Genomic DNA, 24,431 nt, shown 5'->3' on the forward strand with positions numbered 1-24,431 from the left:
TTCACCGTGACACTTGCTGCGCAGTGGATAGTGGTGTCCTCGTCGGAGTTCGCCGGTGATTGTAACCGCGCCACGTGCTTAGAAGGTGTACCACGTCGTAGTAGATATCCGTAGGAGGTCAGTTCGTCGTCGGAGGCATTACCCCGGGGAGCGCCACGATAGTTTACGCCGGTGACTCACCTCTCCTCTCGGCCGCCTTTCTCCCCTTTCAAAATTGGACACCACCGCTTAGCGCTCCTATAAATTGTTGGCCGGGTCTGTTGCGCCATGTTATCATGAAGCCAAAGCACCCATTCCCGCCTTCAATTAGCCACCATAGCCGGAGAATTTCCTTCTTCCCCCCAATTCGGTCGACTGCGCCGCTGTGAACCGCCTTATCGTGGCTAGCTGCTTCTAGGTCCGCCCTCGCTCTTTTTGTCCGTGTTTTAGCGCCCACATGTGCTTGTGATTGTCATCTGCTCAGCCCATTGAGCTAGACTTCACCTACTCAACCGGAACATCTTGATCGGTGTTCGGTGTCCGCTGTCACCGTGGTCAGGCACATCCTGGTCCGGATTAATCAAATTAGAGCTTGTTCTAGGGTCGCCTCAGGATGGTAATGCTTACCCAGCAACTTGTTTGGGCAGCCGCCGTTGTTCTTGGCCGGTCCGAGCAACGGGATGGTCGGCGGTGAGCGCGCCGTGGTCTAGGGGTCGGGTTAGAGAAGAAACAGAACTGGAGGGGGGTTTTTTGTAAGGTGTCAGTGACACAGGCAATAGCCCGTTGGACGCTGTTCAAGTTATTTAAAACGATGAGGACCTTTTCACAAGATCAGCAATGCGCGCACGGGGGGCACGCTTTCGCCAGCATATGGGCCGACTCAGGCCAGTTTAAGCCCAATCCTGTAGCATCTTTTCCTTTTTCTTTTTCTTCTAGACTTAGGGAATTCCTAGAAAATTATAGAAAAATGCTAAAAATACTAGCCCAATTTTTCTAGGCTCCTAATTTTCCATAGTAATTAATAAAAATAGATTCATGATTTTTAATTCCAATAAGGAATTTTGGGACATTTAAAATAGCCAAAATCCATGCTTCTAGAATTTTAGAAAGTAATTAATAATCCCAAAATTCACCAAACTTTTTAGATAAGCTTTAAATATTATTTAGAAGCCTTGGGTAAAGTTTGGCATGATTTGGACTATGTTTGGTACTTAGAACCCAAAACCCTAATCCCCTGCCCTATGAACTTCACTATAGACTCCAAAAACCCTAGATTCCTGGAGATCCGTGAAGGAAAGTTATATTCAAGACCTTAGAAAATATATTTTTATTATCTTTGCATTTTCATAAGCATTACATGAACATTCATGATTATATATGGCTATATCTAGAAAACGAGGAGGAAATAGAAGTTGAAGAAGTGAGGACTACACCAGCACCACCTAAAGAACCTCAGGCAGGAAACTGCTTTTACTTTGATATCTGTGGAGCAGAGCCTGATTCACCTATCACACAAGGCAAGCCCCGGTGCATTTACCACCTCCTTGTTATTTTGAAATCTTTCTCACTTACTTGGTGCATTAGGTGATAGGAGTTGTGTGTTAAACCAGTTGCTGCATTTCCTTCCTTGGATTTGATTACTTCTCCTTATTCCCCTATTTACAAAAAGCTTTTTCTTATGCTTAGCTTTGCTCTAGAAAAAAATGCTTTGTTTTGACAAAAGATGATGCTTCAAAGTGGGTGGGATGTTTTCAAAAATAAAACTTGATGGTGGATCCATCATGGCCATGATCGGTTCAACATTGGAAAAGATGTACCTTTGCCAGGTACCAAACTTTGGGTTTGAAATGATAAAGCTGAGACCGGGCGGGTGACTTGCACGAGAAGAGAGTCTCGGTGTAGTGTCTCCGTCTGAGTCGATTAAGGACCTTCTCGATGTAGGCTTGATGATCGAGGACCCTTTAACTGGTCACATGCCTCATCATGGGTAAGATTTGCCTCGGGCAGACTAATACCAGAATAAGATAACACGCAATGGGAGTGGAGAGATGGCGAGAGTAGCGTGTACCCTCCGTGGCAAGAGGCTGGACGGTGGAGTATCTATGCTCTCGGTTGGCGTGAACCTGATCTGGTCTTAAGAACCCCGCTGGCGAGTTGACATATGCAAGGGTTAAGTGCTACATATGTCGTGTGATTAGAGATCCTCAGCTGAGTATAATCGATTTGGATCGTCGTAACTTCGCGGACATGAAGACTTGGTCACTGCCCTAGACGTAGCATTCCAGTGAACAAGAAGATTTGATAAGAAATTGGCTAGTATAGGTCAAGTGCTTGAACTAGGGTAGAAAGAACTCTAGAGCTCAAGTAATGACTTAACTTGGTAATAAAACTGGACTTTTAAGGATCCATTATTAGTAATTATTTCTGCAAACACAGTCATTGATTATTGAAAAGCCATACCTTGATCCCCAAAGGCCAGCATATCCTTGAGAGTCTTTTATTTTGACGGGTAAGACTTGCAAAAGTACACTTTGTACTCAGGGCTTTGTCCCATGTTGTTTTAGGTGAAGAAGCAGCAAACTTTTGTTGCTTCTGTTCCAAGGTGGTGCCCAAAGAAGAAAATCAAGACTGAAGCTGCGGGAGGAAGTGTCCTCCTTTAAGAAAAAACTTTTTACTTTTTATCGGGAGGGGTTTTTGCCTCCCAGGTTATGTAATAATATTACTCAGCACTCTTATATTTCGCTCTGGTCTGTAATAATACAACTCTTTCTTACTTTAATATAAGGTAAGTTATTGTAATTGCTTCCGCATTTTCGTACCTCCGATGTATTGTAATATCTGCGTGATGGGTGAAACGCTCTTGGGAAAGGTAAAGAATACAAATACCGAACTTGTCAAGTGATCAGGGGCACCTGTAGGGTTGTCTGAGGTCTCTTGGACAAGGACAACTGTAGGTGGGCCTAATGACTTGGGAGGTTCTGTCATAGCACTTGTTGCATCGCTGCTAATGTCTGACCAATTGCCTGAACTGCCTGAGTTTGCATCAAGAACATCTGCTCAATGGTCATCAGGGGTGGTGGTGGTGGCAAATGCTGCTGCGGAGCTGCCTCCTCCTGGGGTGCCTGCTGCTCTGGCTGAGCATGCCTCGCACCTCTGCGCCTGTTCTCAGACATCTGTAGAAACCATACACATATCAGATCTGACTCTGCAGTCTTTCAGCATAAGAAAAGATATACGGAAATCTTCAAAGCACTGATTAATTGATCATCTTCACTTACAGCTTCTCAGATAAATAGGAAAGTGGAAATAAATGGATTACCCAAGTTGCAGGGGATACCCACACCTTGGTGACAATCATTACAAAGATCCAACTTCATTACATGACCATCATAACAAGCATCCAACATAAGATAAGCAAACTAACTCTAACTAGACTGACTGGACTAAGACACTGAACAAAGCATTATTACAGACTCTGACTCTGTCGATCTAGGTATCCAAATCTATCCGGGTCCTGTAGTCTGGGGTACCATAGTCGAAGCGACCACGGGGCAGTGAACGGTAAGGGTGCTGAATCCCGACAGGGGCGGGAGAACCACCATCAAGATAGTGGTGTACCGTGCATTCAGCACGCAATTCCGCAACCTCCGCACGAACCTTGCCCAACTCGTCAAGGGCGTGGTCCAACTATGTGTTGAGGACGGCGACTAGGTTGACCATGCTTCTCAGCCTAGGATTGCCCTCACCAACTGGCAAGACAATCATGCCTCCAACATTGCCGGTCGAACGGCGAGGGTAGTACTTCAGGTCAAGGTCATCAGCTACCCCGCTGAACAATGAGCAATACTGAGAAAGTGCCCATCGTGCTGCATCATGCATGGCTGCATCGGCTAGAGATGTCAATGGGGAATTCCCTAGCGGGGATTAACTCCCCAGACCCGTACCCATGAACATAGACCCGCCCCCATCCCCGAACCCGACCACGGGTACAAAAATCCTCCCATACCCATCCCCGACCGGGTACTAAATACCCATGGGTATCCATACCCGACCCGATCTCACTTCTCAGTTCTCACCTTCCTTGCGTCTCAGTAGTGTTCATCGGTGTCGGCGTCGATGAAGATGCCATCCGGACGTCCGGGCGAGCGGCGGTTGACGGGCTCTGCGGCTGTCCAAGCGTCCAGCAAGCGGCGGCTGACGGGCTCTGCTTGCGGGCGAGCGGCGGTCCTGGGAGGCTGGGACTCCGGGGTCCGGGCTCTGCGTCCGGGGCTCCGGGCGAGCGGCAGTCTGGCCGTCTGGGCGAGCGCTGTCCAGCGAGCGGCGGCCGACGGCTGCGCACAGCGCACTGCTTGAGCGAGCAACTGGTGGGGGCTGGCGGCTGGTTGGGGCCTGGCCGCCTGGGGCTCACGCGCATAGAAGTTTAGGCTTTTTTACTTTGTTGGTTGTTTCCTTTGTAGCTTGGTGCTTCTTTCCCACGGGCCCATACGGCCATACTTGGTTGGCAGCCCACCAGGCGTCCAGGCCACAAGTAGCTGCTCGCTGGATTAATGGACTAAAAATCCTAGAAGCTAGATTGTTCCGGTTCCGGGGAATTTTCCCCATGGGTAATCGGGTTTGGGTTTAGCCCTCCCAAACCCGAACCCGCCATACCCGATGGGTAAAGAATTTATTCCAAATCTATACCCATGGGGATTTGTTTTAACCCATACCCTAACCCTAATAGAGGAATTCCCCACGGGTAATCGGGTTTCGGGGCCCCATTGACATCTCTAGCATCGGCAGTGTCCCTCTCAGTGATAGACCAGTGCTCTGAGAAGGCCTCTACACCCCGAAGATCATCGTCCGGACGGCGCACCAAGCAAGCAGCCTCCCACTGGTCCGGGTATAACCCGCGACAATGCTGGTAGACTACACAACGATACTCGATAGACCAAGTGTGTCGGTCGAAGGCCCAACGCAACAGGGTATCGAGAGCATCGTGGAAGTGACACCCGCGAGCAGCGTCACAAGTGATGGGTCTCGTGATCCACCCCTTCGGCTCCGGCTCCTCCGAGCGCTCCGTGCTGGGGCTCAAACTGCCACCGGCGTCGTTGTCGTCCCCATCTCCGTCGGGGTCTCCTCCAGCAGTCGGGATGCCCTGTGGTGGTGTAGGGGGCATCTCTGGCTGAGGTGCAGGGGAAGGAGGCCTCTCAGACTCCACCTCCCGCTGAGGTGAGGGGGAAGAGTCCTGATGCTCCTGCTCCTAGCATCGACGCTCCTGCTCCTCGTGCAGGCGACGATGCAGTCTCTCCAGGTGACTGGACTGACCTGACACCGTGCGACGCACGGGACGCTCCGCCAGGCGAGAAGGCAAAAAGGGGATCACAGACTTATGTGCAGTGCACCTGATACATGCCATCTACAAAAGACATCATAAGCACAAGAGTAAGAGTGGAACTATGAGACTAGAAAGTAAACAAAAAGAAAAGTGAGACAAAACTTTTGAGAAAAAGACACTAAGGTCAAGGTAAGAGTAAGGGTCTATAGTCCTTAGCTCGACCATTCTAGTATAGGTTAGCGGTCCTACAGTCAGAAGGCTTTGATACCACTTATGTCACACCTGGTTTTGGAAGGTAAACCGAATGCGAACCATGTACGTGCCAAGATCAGAACTCACGTACACAGCGATTACATAATTGGACATCATCACACAATGCTTAAATTAAATAGCGGAAAGGTACTTAGTTACATCGAGATGTCTGAGACATCCACAGAGTCTAATACATATCTATAATGTTCAACATTAAATCAAAGTGTGGAGTAACGAAACGTAGAATGTAAGCCTACACAGGCAGCTGACTGGGGGTTTGCCACTAAAGTAAACTAGAACTCGTCGTAGTCCTGGAACTCCTCAAAGTCCTCCATGTTACCAGCTCACCTCCTGAGCACTGAGAACAGTGGGGACAACCTGAGGTGGGGTGGTTTGTAAAATCAAGGGTGAGTACACATCAACGTACTGAGCTAATGTCCCGTTTGGCTAAAGTGGACTAGCTGTATGTGGAGTTAAGGTTAAGCAGTTGCTTTTAGTTGGTCAAGTTTTATTACCATAAGTATAGCCAAATTTTAGTAATAACCCAGTTATTACCCAGAGGCACTCCCTCCAAGAGGAAATACCAGAGATCAAAATTATAATCATCATGGCTAATTATCATCATAAAAGGAACCAAAGTTCTTCTAATCGATGAGGATCCCAAGGCTGCTCATAACCGTGAGCACGATTGATATACCAGTTTCTAACACTCTGCAGAGGTTGCACACTTTAACCACAAGCCGTGATTCCCATTCTGTCCGGGGTTCTAGCCTCCCCATTGATCACTACCAAGGTGACCTAGCAGGGTATCACTACATAGCCTTTACAAAGATTTCCTAGAGGACATAGCCGCCCGTTAGGTTTCTCCAGTTTGATAAACACAGTACATCTCCCCAAAGGAAGGGTGACTAACAAAACCAAATCAAAGAACCTCTGCAACCAACCTCGGTAGAGCAAGTACTATGATCGGACCCCATTGACGACCCTACGGCGAAGCCAACTACTCCTCTGGTTCCTCTAAGTAATCAGCTAAGGGTGTCCCATTCCACCCTCATGGTTGCACTGTTATCCTGGGTTGTCACTCCCCAAACAGGTCCTTACGGAGAGGTACTCAGGAAACAACCTGAGCCCCCTAAAGTAATTACAAGAACCTCATCGGGATAACATCATCATATCATAAAAGATCACATCATGTTCATTGATTAAGTTAAAGCAATAGCATAAGCTAAGCATGATTAACCCAAAAAGGTAAACAAGGGTAAGGTAAATACAGAGTAGTCAATCCTTAAGTTTCAATAATGTAATGCGGGACAATGAATTATAAAGTAAAGTAGGACATGATAGGTCTGAGGACACTTGCCTTCACCAGGTTGTTGCTCAGAGGGATCTTCCGCAACACACTCAGGAACCTCGAGCTGCTCGTTGTCTAAATAAAGCGAGCATACATTCAATACATTTGGAAAGTAAAAATGAACATCACATCAAACATGTACAAACATAGGAATCACAAATCAAAAGAGGTAATACTAAATAAAGGAGAATAAGATCAAGTTATAAAATGGACTAATCTTAATTACGGATTGATTACTCTTTAAGTATTGGAACATAGCTCAAAAAGGTTACGAATTTCATTATCCTTTAAGTGTTATCCATAATTACATACCTAATTCTATTTATTTCATTAAGACCTAAAGGTTAAACCAAAAATGAATTCATGTACTACATATCACTAATCTCACATGATTAAATATATTTTAACTCCTAGGGCTTTCATTTTATTTATTTTACTAAATAAATAAACTAACATAAACATTAATCCTATATTCTAAGTGTAAAATTAAGGTATACAGATTACAGTTGGTCATATTTTATTTGAACATAGAATAAACTTGTGAACATTTTGCAATTTGAACCACTAAATTTGGAGTTCATATGAAAAAGATATGAAATAAACAAGTTTTGAAGTTTGAAATATGAAATTAGGGCTAATACTGTGATTAAATAAAAGTCCAGGGGGCTATTCTAAAGAAACCCAGGACCTATGCGCCAAAACCGAGGACGGTGGGTTGATTTCCTAAAACCAGGGGGTCTCTTAAGCAAAACAACCACGCGAAGGGGTACGTGGTAACCTTAGTCGTCAGATCAGACATCAACGGCCCAGATTAGATCACGTGGGCGCGCGCGGGCGCGGCTGACAAGCGGGGCCAGGGCGCCAGCGAGCCAGGGCGGGCTGACCGGCCGGGCCCAAGGGCAGAGACGCGGGTGAGGGGGAGAGAGCAGAGACAGTTGGATCTAGATCGGAGGGCTATGATCAGATCCGCTCGGGTCGTTCGGTCTCGCGGTGGGAGTTCACTGCAGATGAGCAGACCAGCCACGGTGGGGCTCTGGTGGCTTAGGGAAAGGGCCAGACACGTTCAACACGTCACGGTGAACACAACCGTGGGCGCAGAACCATCATGGGGGCGCCAGAGAGCGCATACCGTGGTGAAAAAGGTTCCACGACGGCGTAGCTAACTCCGGCAAGCAATTGCGCGGGCTCTGGTGCGGTACTTGGCAAATTAAGGGCATGGGAAGGTTGCTCACCTCGAGTGCGAACTCTAGGACGCTTGGAGAACGGCGGGGGTGTAGTGGAGCCTCAGGTCGACGGCGGCGGGGCTCCGACTGTGCAAGAACTGCTCCGGTGAGCGTGGACCGGGTGCAGCATGGAGGGAGAGGGCACACCGAAGGGTGTCCCGAGTTGCTGACGGCAAGGCGAAGCTCACCATGGCACTGGACGGGGCACAGGCGCAACAGCAGCCACGAAACAGGCGGTGGACATCGGCGGGCGGTGGCGGAGCTCTCGGTTCGCGCGAGCAGAGCGAGAGAGAGGGTGAGGGAGCTGGGCAAAGGGCGCAAATGGGAGAGGGGCGGTGGTCGAGCAGCGCGAGGGGCTCAAAAGGGGAGCGGGGTCTCGGACGTGGCCGAGGAACACGTGGTCATGGGCGCGTCCACGACAGGAAGATCTTGGGCGAGAGGTTAGAGACGGCTGACAGGTGGGGACGGCAGGACAGAGAGAGGGGAGCGGGTGCGCGTGGGAGAACTAGCGTCGATAGGTCTAGCCCACGCGACAGCGAGAGAGGGAGAGAGGCGCGATCGGGTTGGCGCCGACAGGCGGGACCCGCCTGTCAGGAAGAGGGGCATGCGGGCGCGCGCGCGGGCTGGGCTAAATGGATCGGCCTTGGCTGAAATGGCTTTTTCTATTTTCCTGGAATTTCTGTTGCCTTTTCTATTTATTTTCTCTAGGGTTTTCAATTCAAATTCAATTCAAGTTTCAAATTCAAACCAAATCAAATATGTGCAACAATTCAAAGAATATTTAGGCTCAATATGATGCAACATTCCATGACTCATATGTTTTGGGCAAAATAAAATAAATAATCCCTCACTAATGCAACTAACTCTAATTAAAAGAGAAAGAGAGAGAGAAAACTAGAGAGAGAGAGAAACAAGAGTGAGATAGAGAAGAGTAACACATGAATTTGGGTGATCATTAGAAAGAAATTTTATACCCCAAAATTTAGGGTGTTACATGTGGTTCATGCCCTTAAAATATGGCGTCATTATCTGCTAGGAAATATCTGCCATATATATATATATATATATCATAAAAGTCTAAAGTATATTTTTACCCAATCAGAACTAAACATGAGGCAGAGAAGATGGCTTGAGCTGATTAAGGATTATGAATTAGAAATCCACTATCACCCAGGAAAAGCCAATGTGGTGGCAGATGCACTAAGTCGCAATGCTTCCTGCCATTGTCTTACAGTGAGAACCCCTGACATCACATTATGTCAAGAAATGGAGAAGTTAAACCTGGGAATGATACAACATGGAACTTTGATCCAGTTGAAGCTTGAGTCAGTTCTTCTGCAAAAGATTATTGTTGCCCAAAGAAATGACAAGGGTATGAAACATATTCATGAGAAAATAGAAGTTGGCAAGGCTAATTGTTTCAGAAAGGATGATCTAGGCATAGTATGGTTTAGCAATTGCATAGTTGTGCCTAAGGATGCGGGAATCCGCCAGCAAATTTTGAATGAAGCTCATCTTAGTCGATATTCCATTCATCCCGGAAGCAATAAGATGTATCAAGATTTAAAGCAACATTATTGGTGGACAAAAATGAAGATTGAAATTGCACGCTATGTGGCGAGATGTGACACCTGTAGACGTGTCAAAGCCATACATATGAAGACTGTTGGTCCACTACAATCTTTGCCCATCCCAACTTGGAAATGGGAGGACATTAGCATGGACTTCATTGTGGGGTTACCCAGGACGGCTAAAGGTTTTGACTCCATCTAGGTTATAATTGATCGACTTACAAAAATAGCCCATTTTCTACCAGTCAAGACATCCTATCCGGTCCTCACCTATGCCGAGATATATATTGCTCGTATTCTCAGTTTGCATGGAATTCCAAAGACCATAGTGTCGGACCGTGGACCGCAATTTGTATCCAAGTTTTGGGAAGAACTACATAAGTCCCTGGGTACTAAGTTGCTCCACAGTTCGACATATCATCCTCAAACAAGTGGACAGACTGAGAGAGTGAATCAAATACTTGAAGACATGTTGCGGGCATGCGTTCTAGAATTCCCACAAAAATGGGATGAATGTTTACCATTGGCAGAGTTTTCGTATAACAATAGTTATCAAGAAAGTATTAAGATGGCACCATTTGAAGCATTGTATGGGCGATGGTGCCGTACCCCCTTGAATTGGTCTGAACCAGGAGAAAGGTGGTTTTTTTCAGGCCTAATATGGTGAAAGAGATGGAAGAAAAGGTTCAACGAATCATACATAACTTGAAAGAGGCACAAGCTCGACAAAAGAGTTATGCAGACAAACAACGCCAACCCTTGTACTTTCAAGTCGAAGATTATGTGTACCTGAAAGTATCACCAATGAAGGGTGTAACCCGTTTCGGTGTAAAAGGAAAGCTTGCACCCCGATACATAGGCCCGTTTCCTTTTCTTGAAAGATGTGGACCAGTGGCATACCGACTCCAACTACCCGAAACATTGTCTGTGGTGCACAATATGTTCCATGTATCCCAACTGAAGAAGTGTATTTGGGTTCCTGATCGAACCATTGATGTGGTGGATGTTACCTTGGAACCAGACTTAACATATTCAGAACATCCTATTCGAGTCCTGGATCAAAAGGACAGGGTCAACCGAAGAAGAACTCTTAAATTCTATAAGGTACAATGGAACCAACATACGGAAGATGAAGCTACCTGGGAGACTCAAGACTTTTTGGAAAAGAATTTTCCTAGGTTTTTAGCTTCATGTAATTTGTGAGATATGTACAATTAGTTGTAAAGGAGAAATAAACCCCCATACCACTCCTACACTATACGACAAATAAGGAAATAAAGATGTGACGTGTTTCCTTTTCCATTACTTGCCCTAGGACCTTAAATCTTGGGACGAGATTCTTTTATGGGTGGAAGGATGTAACACCCCTGGTGTTACTATCACTAAAACTTGAGCATAACATCATGAGCATTGGCATATCATGTGTTTATTAAACCTAGAACTGGATACACTAGGTAAAAAAATTAAATAAGTTGTAATGATTTGACTTGATGTGTGATTAACCCTAGGGTAGAGTGCTTAACCCTAAATAAGGGCTTATGGATATAAGTGAAGCCCAAATAAGTTAAAACCTCAAAAGACATGAGAAATGATCATAAGGTATCACATTTGATGGACTTTGGTGGCACCAAAACCCTAATGTGCCTAAAACCCTAAAAACAAACCCTAGAAACCCTAATTGAAATCCTTGGGGGTTAATTGTAAATTTTGTGCACTTTTGGACTCAATTGAAAATACCAAAGTGATAGAACACCACAAATCATGTGTTTTCTATATTTGAGGATTTGCAAGTCAAATAGTGGGATTTGGACTTATTTGCAAAAAGCACCTCATACACTCCATATGCCTAAGTCTGAATTCAGTTGAGTAGGACTGACTTTGGAGCTCTATATCTTTAAATCTACAAGGATTTTGCCCTAGGTCAACACATAAAACTTGTAGAGCTATGTTAGGAGTGTAACTTTGCTTAAGTGATTAAGAATTGGTGTTGTGTAAAGATTTGACATAAACTGGCTCAAAGATGGGCTGTCAGTCATAAGGAGATTCTAAACCTGGTTTAAAAGTGGCACTGGTCTGAATTTAGAAAAGAATTAAGGATGATTTAGTGGGTCTAAGTTCAAGGTCACTATGAGGAAGTTGGAGGTAATATATAGGAGCATAACTTTGCTAAAGAAGGGTTGGGTTGTTGTACGAAAACCGTAGTAAAAGTGCCTTGAAGTAGCGCTGTCAGTCGGCCTGATGGACATGTGTTCACTGCATTTGATTGAAGCCTGGGTCCACTGTTATTGAGCCAACTTGGGCGTCATGGTGTGCTCAATCCATGAGGATTTTCGGTATGGTCATTATACCAAAATGAAAGAACGTTGATCAATGAACAACTTTGATACGGACTGGGTTGCAAGTAACCATATAAAGTTGGGCGCAATAGCTATCCGAATTCGGATTGGCAAGCGCGCCGTCAACCGTGGTTCAGTGAACCTCACTGAGGATAAGAACACCATCGCGGCTGAGACACTACTCGGACTTGCGGCCGCGGTAAAAATCTCCCGCAACGTGGCGCATGTAACCATGAGGTGGCACCGTTCGGCTAAAGCATTTCACCGGACGCTCGTCGCGGCCCTGCTCGCGCGCGCGAGCTTGCCAGCGCACTGGGAACTCAGTTAAGCCATCCCTCTATAAATTGAGCCCGAGCGCTACTTCCTCACTACATTACACACCCGAGTGCTTGCGCAAACCACTCAATTTCGCAAAGGAACTCAGTTAAGCCATAAGCCCCTCCTCGCCGTTCTTAGCTCCGTCGTGAAAGACCTCCCCGTGGCCAGGTCAAATTGAGCGAGCCCTCCATAATTCTATCTCGTCCGATCCTCCTTAGATACTAAGGGTACTCCTGAATCTGTTTGATTTAACACGCCTGCCGTTATCTCGCCAGAACAGTCCCTTGTCGCCGAAGTGCTTCGTAATCCACCACCCAACGCAGACCACCTTCTCAGTCCATCATTCTGCCCATTCCCCTGCCATTCTAAGCTTCTGGTAAGTTCTTAATGCTTACCATGCCTTTTAATTGGTTATTAGCGCGCCGTGGTCTTGGGACCAAGCCTGGCGAACCTCGGTGTCCGCCCTAAACCAAGCAACGTGGACCGTAGTCCATAACAGTCAGATTAGGGGTAGGGTGTGGGTCGGTTATGCCCAGAGAGGTAGCCGGGATGCTCGTCGTTTCGATTAGTGCCGGCGGCGAGCTCTGACTATGGCAGTCAGGTGTTCGATGTGGCGTCGTCAAAGGACTAATGGACATAAATAAAACCAAACAGAAGGGGTCAAGTGTAAGTGATAGTCACTCAGATAAATAGTATTAACACGCGCTTCGCGATTGTTTGAACGTGCGGGGGCCTTTGTGCAAAACTTATCGTGCGGTCGCAAGCGCGCCCGAAATTATGTGAGGCCTAGGCTTGATGGGCCAGTTTCGGCCCAATACTGTTGATAGCTCTTTCCTTTTCTTTTTCCAAGACAGTTTAGAAATTCATAGAGAATTCGAGAAAAATGATAAAAATATGAGACCAATTTTATTGGACTCCTAAATTTCTGTAGTATTTAATAAAAATAGTTCCAAGATTTTTAGCTCAAACCAGGAATTATGTAGTATTTAAGAAGGCCAAAACCTAGTCTCTTGGAATTTTAGAAACTGTTTAATAACTCCAAAATTCACCAAACTTTTTGGATTAGCCTAATATGGTATTTATATCCCATGACTGAAGTTTGACTTGCTTTGGACATTGTTTGATGCCTAAACCAAAAACCTTAGCTCCTGAGGGTAAAACTATCTAACCCTACTAAGGTATTGACCTAGAAGACCATAGTTTCCCTCGTGCACCATGAAGGAAAGTTGTATTCAAGATATAACTTGGTATATCTTTTCTATTATTGCATTTTCAAAAGCATTACATGAGCATTCATGGTTATATATGGTTATATATAGAAAACGAAGAAGAAGTGACTGTTGAAGAAGAGGAGACTACTCCATCAACAGAAAATCCACCTGCCGGGAACTGTTTTTACTTTGACATCTGTGGAACAGAGCCCAACTCTCCTACAACACAAGGCAAGCCCCGGTGCATTTGCCACCTCCTTGTTGTTTTAAACTCTTTATCACTTGAATGATGTATTAGGTGATAGGAGTTGGGTGTTAAACCAATTGCTGCATTTCCTTCCTTGGAACTGTTTACCATTCCTTGATTACCTATTTTATTAAAAGGTTTTCTAATGCTTAGTCTTGCTTTAGAAAAACAAATGTTTTTATTTAAAACAAAACGAGATGCTTCACAGTGGATGGGATGTTTTCAAAAATAAAACTTGATGGTGGATCGATCATGGTCGTGATGAGTTCAACATCGGAAAAGATGTACCTCTGCCAGGTACCAAACTTTGGGTTGAAAATCATAAAGCTGAGACCGGGCGGTTGACTTGCACGAGAAGAGAGTCTCGGTGTAGTGTCTCCGTCTGAGTCGATTAAGGACCGTCTCGACGTGGGCCTAATGATCGAGGACCTTTTAACTGGTCACATGCCTCATCATGGGTAAGCTTTGCCTCGGGCAGACTAATACCAGAAAAGCCAACAAGCAATGGGAGTGGAGAGATGGTGAGAGTAGTGTGTACCCTCCGTGGCAAGAGGCTGGATGGTGGTGTATTTGTGCTCTCGGTTGGTGTGAACCCGGTCTGGTCTTAAGAAACCCGGTGGCGAGTTGACATATGCAAGGGTTAAGTGCTACATATGTCGTGTGATCGGAGATAACCAGCTGGGTATTAATCGATTCAGATCGCTGTTACTTCTCAGACATGAAGACTTGATCACTGACTTACACGTAGCATTCCAGTGAACTAAAAGGGGTGATAAAAGGCGGTTAGTGCAAGTCAAGTGCTTGAACTAGTGTAGAATGAACTCTAGTCACAGGTAATGACTTAACCTGATAATAAAATTGGATTTTTAAGGATCCACTTTTAGTAAGCATTTTAGCAAACAAAGTCTTGATTCTTGAATAGCCTTACCTTGACCCCCTCAAGCCAGCATACCCTTGAGAGTCTTTTCTTTTGACGGGTAAGACTTGTGAAAGTACACTCCGTACTCAGGGTTTTCGAATCCATGTTGTTGTAGGTGAGGAAACATCAGACTTTTGTTGTTTTTGCTCTAAGGTGGTGCCTAAAGAAGAACCTCAACAGTGAAGCCGCGGGAGGATGTTGGCCTCCCATTTGGAAAACAATATACTTTTATGCGGGAGTGGGTTTTGCCTCCCAAGTTTGTAATAATAATACTTATGCACTCATATACCCTGGTTTGTAATAACTACAACACTCTCTCTATATTTTTGCTTCCGCTTATTCGTTCCTCCGATGTGTTGTAATATCTGCGTGATGGGTGAAACGCTCTTGGGCGAGGAATTAAGGATACCGATACCGAACTTGTCAAGTAATTATGTGCATCTACAGGGTTGTCTAAGGTTTGTTGGACAAAGACAACTATAGGTGGGCCTAGTAACTTGGGAGGTTCCGTCACAGATGATATAATATTTATAAACATCCACTAAGACATTAAGATGATTATTTTTTAGAATAGTATACATTTTGTGCATACAAGTGTTCAAATATAAAAGAAATGGATTATTAGATAAAGTAAGATAATAAATAAAATTGATAAAATTAAACTTACATTTCATACTATGGTTTTAAGTGCACATTTAAAACTGAGTCAAAGTTTGAACTGGTTTTGAATGTAGTTTAAAATTTACAAATAGAAATAGAAAATAGTAAAAGAAAAACAAAGAAAAAAATAGACATACTTGCGCTAGGCCCAAAGTGACAACTCGGCCCAGTACCCCCCTTTATGATCCACAGCCCACCAGGTGCATTGTGCCGACTTCCTGGCCCCACAACGTCAGCCGGTGATCCCTACAGATTTAGCGCCGGTCTCACTGCCCTGTGGACCCGCCGTGGCACTTGCCCTAGCTTGAGAGCCCTCACCAGTTCGTGGAACCGCGCTGCCAGGAGCTTCCCCTCCCCCTTGACTGCTGCTGGTGCCCAAGGACTCCACGGGGGTTAGTTGCTGCCACCCTCTCCGCACTTCCCTGCTGGATACCCACCCCTCCCCAACTCCGCACCTCGTAGCTAGATAAAGAAGGGCCACCGCTCCTTCCTCCGTCCGCGACGTCTTCGGAGAGCTCGTTGCAATTCACCACTAGCCGGTTAAAAGTTCGAGAAGAGAGAGAGGGTGAGCACGGAAAGATGAGCGTGGGGTTAGGATCTCCAACGTTGAGGCTGGGGTGGGACACGGTGCTTCCCCGTGCAGCACAGAAGTTGTCCATGGCTTCACCAAGTCGTAGGGCCGGTACCTCGCCATCGGCGTGCAAGGGGACACCGTCGCACCAACACCTTCCTTGGGCAGCCCTACTTGCGCTTCTAACGCCGATATGGACACGACCTGGTAATTCATCATCGTAACTGTGACAGAACCTCCCAAGTCATTAGGCCCACCTACAGTTGTCCTTGTCCAACGGACCTCAGACAACCCTGCAGGTGCCCCTGATCACTTGACAAGTTCGGTATCTGTATTCTTTACCTTGCCCAAGAGCATTTTACCCGTCACGTAGACATTACAATACATCGGTGGTACGAGAATGCGGAAGCAGTTACAATAACTTACTTTATTTTAAAGTAAGAAAGAGTAGTATTATTACAGAACAGAGTGAATATAGGAGTGCTGGAATAATATTATTACATAACTTGGGAGGCAAAAACCCCTCTCGATAAATAGTAAAAGTTTTATAGGAGGACACTTCCTCCCACAGCTTCAGTCTTGGTTTTCCTCGTTATGCTTGGAACAAAAGCAACAAAAATTTGCTGCTTCTTCACCTAAAACAACATGGGACAAAGCCCTGAGTATGAAGTGTACTTTCGCAAGTCTTACCCATCAAATAAAAGACTCTCAAGGATATGGTGGCTTTAAGGGAGTCAAGGTAAGGCTTATCAAGAATCAAAGACTCGGTTTGCAGAAATGCTTACTAGTAGTGAATCCTTAAAAACAAGTTTTAATTGTCAGGTTAAGTAAAGTCACCTGTATCTAGAGTTCTTTCTACCCTAGTTCAAGAACTTGACCTATACTAGCCAATTTCTTATCAACCCTTCTTATTCACTGGAATGCTACGTGTAGGTCAGTGACCAAGTCTTCATGTCCGAGAAGTAACGGCGATCCGAATCGATTAATACTCAGCTGAGGATCTCCAATCATACGACATATGTAGCACTTAACCCTTGCATATGTCAACTCGCCACCGTGGTTCTTAAGACCAGATCAGGTTCACGCCAACCGAGAGCACAGATACACCACTGTCCAGCCTCTCGCCATCTCTCCACTCCCATTGCGTGTTATCTTATTCTGGTATTAGTCTGCTCGAGGCAAAGCTTACCCATGATGAGGCATGGGACCAGTTAAAGGGTCCTCGGTCAGCAGGCCTACATCGAGAAGGTCCTTAATCGACTCAGACGGAGACACAACACCGAGACTCTCTTCTCGTGCAAGTCACCTGCCCGGTCTTAGCTTTATCATTTCAAACCTAAAGTTTGGTACCAGGCAGAGGTACATCTTTTCCGATGTTGAACCCATCATGGACATGATGGATCCACCAACAAGTTTTATTTTTGAAAACATCCCACCCACTTGAAGCATCATATTTTGTCAAAACAAAACATTTTGTTTTTCTAGAGCAAAGCTAAGATTAAGAAAAACCTTTTTGGTAAAACAAGGGATTAATGAGAAGTAATCAAATCCAAGGAAGGAAATGCAGCAACTGGTTTAGCTCACAACTCCTATCACCTAATGCATCAAGTAAGTGAGAAAGATTTCAAAATAGCAAGGAGGTGGCAAATGCACCGGGGCTTGCCTTGTGTGATAGGTGAATCAGGCTCAATTCCACAGATGTCAAAGTAAAAGCAGTTTCCTGCCTGAGGTTCTTCAGGTGGTGGTGGTGTAGTCCTTGCTTCTTCAACTTCTATCTCTTCCTCGTTTTCTATATATAGCCATATATAATCATGAATGCTCATTTAATGCTCATGAAAGTGCAAAGACAACAAAAGTATATTATCTTAAGTCTTGAATATAATTTTCCTTCACGGATCTCCGGGAAACTAGGGTTTTTGGAGTCTATAGTGAAGTTCATGGGGCAGGAGACTAGGGTTTTGGGTTCTAGGTACCAAACATGGTTCAAATTATACCAAACTTTACCCAAGGCTTCTAATATTAATTTGAACTTACCCGAAAAGTTTGGTGATTTTTGGGATTATTAATTAAGTTCTAAAATTCCAGAGATATGGGTTTTGGCTATTTTAAATACTCCATAATTCCTTATTTGGAATAAAAATCCTAAAACTATTTTTATTAAATACTATAGAAAATCAGGAGCCTAGCAAAATTGGTCTGGTAGTTTTAGCATTTTTCTATAGTTTTTTAGGAATTCTCTAAGTCCAGAAGAAAAAGAAAAAGAGAAAATATGAATAGTGTTGGGCCGAATTTGGTCTAAGTTGGCCCAGAAACGGGGAAAACGCGTGCCCGTGCGCGCTGCGGTGTCCACTTTGCGCAGGGAATCCTAGCGGTTTGAAATATCTATGAAGAGCCCTTCCTACTGTTCCTCTGTCTCATTGACCTTTGCAAATACACCCCTGCGCTTCTACTCCTTCACATCCCAAGGTCCATTCGTCGCACAGCGGAGCACCGAGCTCCGACGAGCTTATAATGGCCACAACTCTTAACGACTGGTGCTCTAATTCGGCTAAGACCTAATTCAACCCTTAACAAATGTTTCCCCTCCATCAATTGCAAAGTTCTAGCCCTAAATCTCTCTGTCCACGGTGACCGTGCGATCAACGGACAACCCAATGTGTTCCCGGTGATCCTATGGGTCCTAGCATAATTGGCCGGGTCAGAGAGTACCAGGAGCATATCAGAGCACTGAAACAAGTGAATAGAGGGCATGAATGGACCTGAGACGAGCTAGCCGCGACGAGGTGTTCATGTGGCGGTGTTTAGACCGATTTGGGGAAAACTCCAAATTGGTGAGCTCTAGTGAGTAATTGGAGGCACGACTTGGCGGATTGGGTGCTTGACTACCCTACGGCCCCGATGGTGTGCACAATTTATAGTAATTGGGGGCGGTGGCTTGTGAATTAGAGTTGGCGTGGTGGCGGCCAGAGAGTGAGGAGAGCACTATCGCGAGAGCTTGTTGGCTTTCATCGTGGCGAACTCACCGGCGATGAACGGACACGGCAATGCGAGTTACTGCGACGTGGTAAAAGGGTCATAGCATGGAGCGACCAGGGAAAATGGCGGTGGCCGCGGTAATGGCCGTGCGGCCACATCGCCGGCGCAAGTGGGCAAGAGGCAGAGCGGCCACAGTGCCTTGTGTTCATCCGCAACGAGATCTTTTCACGTTGAGCGTAATCCACTCGCCCGAGGCACGAATCGCGACAACCGGCGGCGCGAATCCAGACGCGCAGATCACCGGCGGCGAGGTACCCTGAATCTATTGATATTTGTGTGCACTGTACCATCGCGATTGTTCATCAGAACAACTGACAGAGCATAATTTGGGCAAATTTTCTCCAAATTCTATGTGGCAACTTGCCAATCTCTCTGTAACAAAGCTCTAGCCCTAAAATCCAGCTAAAATCTTGCTATAGTAACTATGCCCAAACACCTACTGGATCATCTTCGAAATGGCTCCCAAAGTTCATCCTATGTCACTGAATATCATAATTCAGGTTTTAGGCTGACTGACAGCCCAACTTTGGGCTTGTTTTTCTCCAATTTTTATACAGCATCAGTGCTTTGTCACTTAATCAAATTTGTTCTCCTATGATAACTCTATAAGTTTGATGTGTTGACCCTAGGCAAATTCCTCGTAATTTGAAAGATACAGGGTTCTAAAGTTGGTCCAAATGCACTGATTTTTAGACTTAGCAATATGATTACAAGAGTGGCCATTTTGCATTTAGGCCCAAATCTCATGGTTTCTTTTGCAAATCTTCAAATATGTGAACCATAAGACTTAAGGTACCCTATTTCCATGATTTTTGCACTTAGGTCCAAAAAGTGTGCAACATTTGCACATAACCCCCTAGGGTTTTAGTCAGGGTTTTCCAGGGTCTATTTAGGGGTTTTTTGGCACTTCTAGAGTTTGGAGGCTATCAATTCCTATTAGAATTGCTACCTTATGACCAGTTCTAATAAGTTTTGTAAATTTAACTCATTTGGGCTTTGTTTACTCTTCTAAGCCCAATTTAGGGTTAAGTACTCTACTCTAGGGTTTTACTCATGACATGTCACATCAATACATCTTTGTTTGAAATTTTTGCCTAGTGAATGCACTCTAGGTGTGACAAACACATGATATGCCAATGCTTATGATGTTATGCTCAAGCTTTAGTGATAGTAACACCAGGGATGTTACATCCTTCCCCCCATAAAAGAATCTGGTCCCGAGATTAAAAGTCCTAGGGCAAGTAATGGAAAAGGTAACGCGACATATTTTTTTTCCTTCTTTCTTGTACAAGGCAGGGGTGTCGGGGTTTATTCCTCCTTTACAACAATTGTACATATTTCACAATTTACATGAAGTTAAAAAGCCTGGGAAATTCTTATCTAAAAAGACTTCAGTTTCCCAAGTAGCTTCATCTTTCGTTTGTTGATTCCACTTTATCTTATAAAACTTGAGAGTTCTCCTTCGGGTAATCCTGTCCTTTTGATCCAAGACTCAAATAGGATGTTCGGAATATGTCAAGTCTGGTTCTAAGGCGACATCTGTCACTTTAACGGTTCGATCTGGAACCCAAAGACACTTCTTCAATTCAGATACATGGAACACATTGTGCATAGAAGACAATGTTTCGGGTAACTGGAGTCGGTATGGCACTGGTCCATATCTTTCAAGGATAGGAAAAGGGCCAATGTATCAGGGTGCAAGCTTCCCCTTTACCCCGAAATAAGATACACCCTTCATTCGTGAGACTTTCAGGTAGACATAATCTTCAACTTGAAAGTACAAGGGTTTGCGTCGTTTGTCTGCATAATTCTTCTGTCGGGCTTGGGCTTCTTTCAAATTATGAATTATTCGTTGAACTTTCTCTTCTGTTTCCTTTACCATATCAGGCCTGAAAAACCATTTTTCTCCTGGTTCAGACCAGTTTAACGGAGTAGGACACCGTCGTCCATACAAAGCTTCAAAGGGTGCCATCTTGATGCTCTCTTGATAGCTATTGTTGTATGAGAACTCCGCTAATGGTAAACAGTCATCCCATTTTTGTGGGAATTCCAAAACACATGCTCGCAAAATATCTTCAAGTATTTGATTTACTCTCTCAGTTTTCCCACTGGTTTGAGGATGGTAGGCCGAACTGTGAAGCAACTTGGTACCTAGGGATTTATGAAGTGCTTCCCCAAACTTGGCTACAAATTGCGGCCCACGATCCGACACTATGGTCTTTGGAATCCCATGCAGACTAAGAATACGAGCAATATATAACTGGGCATAGACAGCAATTGGATGATCTATCTTGACGAGCAGAAAATGGGCTATCTTGGTAAGTTGATCAACTATAACCCAAATAGAGTCAAACCCTTTTGTTGTCCTGAGTAATCCCACAATAAAGTCCATGCTTATATCCTCCCATTTCCAGGTTGGGATAGGTAACGATTGTAATGGACCAGAAATTTTCATATGTATGGCTTTGACACGTCTGCAAGTGTCGCATCTCGCCACATAGCGTGCAATTTCAATCTTCATCTTAGTCCACCAATAATGCTGCTTTAGATCATGATACATGTTAGTGCTTTCGGGATGAATAGAATAGCGACTAAGATGTGCTTCATCTAGAATTTGCTGGCGGATCTCATCATTCTTGGGCACAACTATGCGGTTGTTAAACCATACAATGTCTTGATCATCTTTTCTAAAGCAGATGGCTTTACCGGCCTCCATTTTCTTATGAATGTGTTTCATACCCTCATCATTTCTTTGTGCATCAATTATCCTTTGTAGGAGGACTGACTCAAGCTTCAAGTGATTTGAAGTTCCATGTTGAATCATTCCTAGGTTCAACTTTTCCATTTCTTGGCATAGTGTAATGTTAGAAGTCTTCATCGTAAGACAATGACAGGAAGCCTTGCGACTTAGTGCATCTGCCACTACATTAGCTTTGTCTGGGTGATAATGAATTTCCAATTCATAATCTTTAATCAGTTCAAGCCATCTCCTCTGCCTCATATTTAGCTCTGACTGGGTAAAGATGTACTTCAAACGTTTATGATCCGTATAGATATGACAGATATTTCCTAGTAGATAGTGACACCATATTTTCATGGCATGAACCACAGCAGCTAATTCCAGGTCATGAGTTGGATAATGTTCCTCATGCCAGCGCAACTGTCTTGAGGCGTAGGCTATCAATCGGCCCACTTGCATTAGAACACAGCCTAGACCACTGCCTGATGCGTCACAATACACATCAAAGGGCTTTTCAATGTTCGGTTGAGCTAATACCGGAGCAGTGGACAACAATACTTTCAGCTGCTCAAAGGCTTCATTGCATTTTGAGGACCAGTTGAACTTCGTATCGTTCTTCAACAAACTTGTGATTGGTTTCACAAGCTTGGAAAAATATGGGATAAATCGACGGTAATAACCAGCCAGTCGAAGGAAACTCCGGACTTGATGCACAGTGGTTGGTGGTTTCCACTCAAGAATATCCTTGACTTTGCTGGGGTCAACCGCAATCCCCTTGGTAGACAATACGTGTCCCAAAAATTGGATCTCCTCCAGCCAAAACACGCATTTACTAAATTTAGCATATAGTTGATGCTCCCTTAAGCGCGTTAATATGATCCGCAAATGCCGAGCATGCTCCTCTTTATTCTTGGAATATATCAAAATATCATCATTGAACACCACCACGAATTTATCTAACTCGGGCATGAATACCGAGTTCATCAGATAGGTGAAGTGGGCAGGAGCATTTGTTAATCCGAAAGACATAACCAGATATTCAAATAATCCATACCGCTTAGTGAATGCGGTCTTGGGTATATCTTTGGGTCGGATACGGATCTGATGGTAACCCGACCTAAGGTCAATCTTGGAAAATACCCGAGCTCTGGTAAGCTGATCAAATAAGATATCAACCGGGGAAGAGGATACTTATTCTTGACTGTGACCTCATTAAGGGGTCTATAATCCACGCACATCCAAAGTGTTTGGTCCTTCTTCTTGACAAACATGGCTAGACAACCCCAAGGTGATGAGCTTGGTCGGATGAATCCCTTTTCTAACAGATCTTGTAACCGTGTCTTGAGTTCTGCCAACTCATTCGGAGGCATTCGATACGACCTTCTAGAAATAGGAACCGTACCGGGCTTCAATTCAATTACAAATTCTACATCTCTTTCTAGAGGAAATGCATGCAGATCTTCTGGAAAGACATCCGGGAATTCACATACTACTGAAATATCTTGGATCTTTGGTACAATGGCTTCATAAACTCTGCCCAATGGTTTAGCTAGAATAGCTACGGGAATGGACAAGAGAACCTCTTCTTGGCCATAGCTCAACCTGATGGTTCTCAGATAAGTGTTGAGGATAGCTTTGTGTTGGGCTAACCAATTCATGCCCAGAATTACATCTATATCTTGGCCTTTCAAAACAATCATATTTGTGGGAAAGTCCTGTTCAGCCAATGTTACGGGCACATGGAAAGCCACTTCTTTAGTGAATATTTGTCGCCCAAGCGAATGAATTATAAACCCTTCCCTTGATTCATTGTATGGAATGCAATGTTTCTCCACAAACTTCTTGCTTATGAATGTATGTGAAGCACCAAAATAAAAAAGAATGGCTGCAAGGTGATTGGCCACGAGAAACGTACCCATCATGACCGGCTCTCCTTCCGGTGTCGTGGCCACTTGTGTATAATAAATTCGCCCAGTTTTCTTCATATTTTTGCCCGCTGCATTGTTTGTCATATTTCCCTTGCCTTGTCTAGAACTCACTGGGTTCTGCTGATTATTGGAGTTATTCCGCTTCAGATATGGGCAGTCTTTGATGAAGTGTCCAGACTTCCCATAATTGAAGCAACCAGTGGATGAACTCGGGAGTGCAGGGAAACGAGTACCAGGGGCACTCGGCTAATTTGTTGAGGTGGGGGCAGTGGCAGGGCGGATAAAGACAGGTTGTTTAAAGGGGTAGGAGGGTGGACGTGGTGAAGAACGGTTTTGATTAAAAGATCGGATCACCAACCTTTGTCTCTTCTCAGGCCCTTGGTTGGACCTGTCACCTCCATAACCCTTTGACTTGCTTGGGCCTGCACACTTGGCTTCAACTGCCAGCGCTGTGCTGACAGCCCTGCTGTAGGAGAGGTCGAGGAAGGTGGACATTTTCCGTTGTAGCCGGTCATTAAGGCCCCTCATAAAACAATTTCTGTTCTTCAGATCAGTGTTGACCTGATCAATGGCATATTGGGACAAATGGTTGAACTTGTTGAGATATTGTGTAACAGTATCTCCACCTTGTTTAAGCTTCATGAATTCTTCTTGCTTCATATGGAGCACCCCTTCTGGAATGTAGTGCTCCCAAAATGCCAACTTAAATTCGTCCTAGGTAACTTGATGGCCGGCAGGCTGAATGGCCACTTAATTTCCCCACCAAGTGCTG

Source organism: Zea mays, chromosome 2 (genome assembly GCF_902167145.1).
Source record: "Zea mays cultivar B73 chromosome 2, Zm-B73-REFERENCE-NAM-5.0, whole genome shotgun sequence".
Lineage (NCBI taxonomy): Eukaryota > Viridiplantae > Streptophyta > Magnoliopsida > Poales > Poaceae > Zea > Zea mays.